Source organism: Gymnogyps californianus, chromosome 28 (genome assembly GCF_018139145.2).
Source record: "Gymnogyps californianus isolate 813 chromosome 28, ASM1813914v2, whole genome shotgun sequence".
NCBI classification, from domain to species: Eukaryota; Metazoa; Chordata; class Aves; order Accipitriformes; family Cathartidae; genus Gymnogyps; species Gymnogyps californianus.
The window spans coordinates 3,737,097-3,738,254 of NC_059498.1; positions in this window are offsets into that span (position 1 = coordinate 3,737,097).

The window sequence follows — 1,158 nt, forward strand, 5'->3', positions numbered from 1 at the left end:
GGCAGGAGGTGAGACAGAGAGGCACGACAGAGACCCTTTAAGGTCTGAGGGTTAGGCTGTGGGGGGCAATGTCATGAGCCAAGACCCCAGGAGCATCATCCAGGCTCCCCTGCACCACCCACTGCTGCTCCCCACCCTCTCCAGGACACATGTCCCCCAAAAGAGTGCTCCCCTCCTCTGTCAGTTCAAGCCCCCCTGCTCCTGCACCATCGCCTCTGCCCCTTCCACCACCATCCTACAAGAAAAACCGCCCTCCCAGCAGCACCCCCACCTTCTCCGTGACTCAGTTTCCCCCCATTATGATCAAGTGCCCCCACTGCGTGGAAGGACCTACATCCACCTGCCCCCCGCCCCCTCCTTGTCTCAGGAGCATCTCCCTCACAAGGAAGCTCTGAAGCCCCTTCCACCCCATCCCTATGGGAAGGGGAAAGGGGCTCTCACCTCCCTCCACGTTCACCAGCCAGTTTGCAAAGGGGCTGCAAAGGGTGGCGGCAGGAGGGGAAGCCTCCCCTTCCCCCAGTCCCTCTGCCAGAGCCCTGGAGCCAAATCCCCGAATACATAAACCCTGCTGCAAATTGCAGCCCCGAGCCCTTTGCAGGCACAGACGGGAGCCCACCGCCTCCGCAGGAGAGCCCGCAGCAGCGGCTGCAGAATGGGGGGGCGGGGGGCAGAGAGGGGAGAGCCTGGTCCAGGGGGAGCCGGGGGGGCGGGGGGATCCCTGGGCCGGTGGGAAGTTTCTGCTGCTAAAGATGCTGAGGGAGGGAAAGAGAAAGGAAAGGGGAAGGAAAAAAAAAAAAAAAAAAGAGTTGGAAGGCATTAGGGAGGTGGAGGAAGGAAAAGGGGAGGAGGAAGAGGAGGAGGGAGAGAAGGGGGGAGTGGGAGGCTGGTGAGGAGGGATGCAGCCCATCGCCAGGCGAGCTGGAAGGTGGGAAGGCAGAGGACCGGCTCCAAGGGAGGTTATAAAAGGCAGGAGCGGGTCGCTGAGCAAAGGGGAGGGCGAAAGGTACCTGCCCGCCTCCGTGCAGCCCCGCCGGGACCCGGCCACGCTCCTTGGCACGAAACCCGGAGGATTTTATCCCCGACGGCAGAAGGAGCCCAGCAGGAGTGGGGACCGCTGCCAGCCATGCCCCGGAGAGCTGGGCGCAGTGGGAGTTAAGG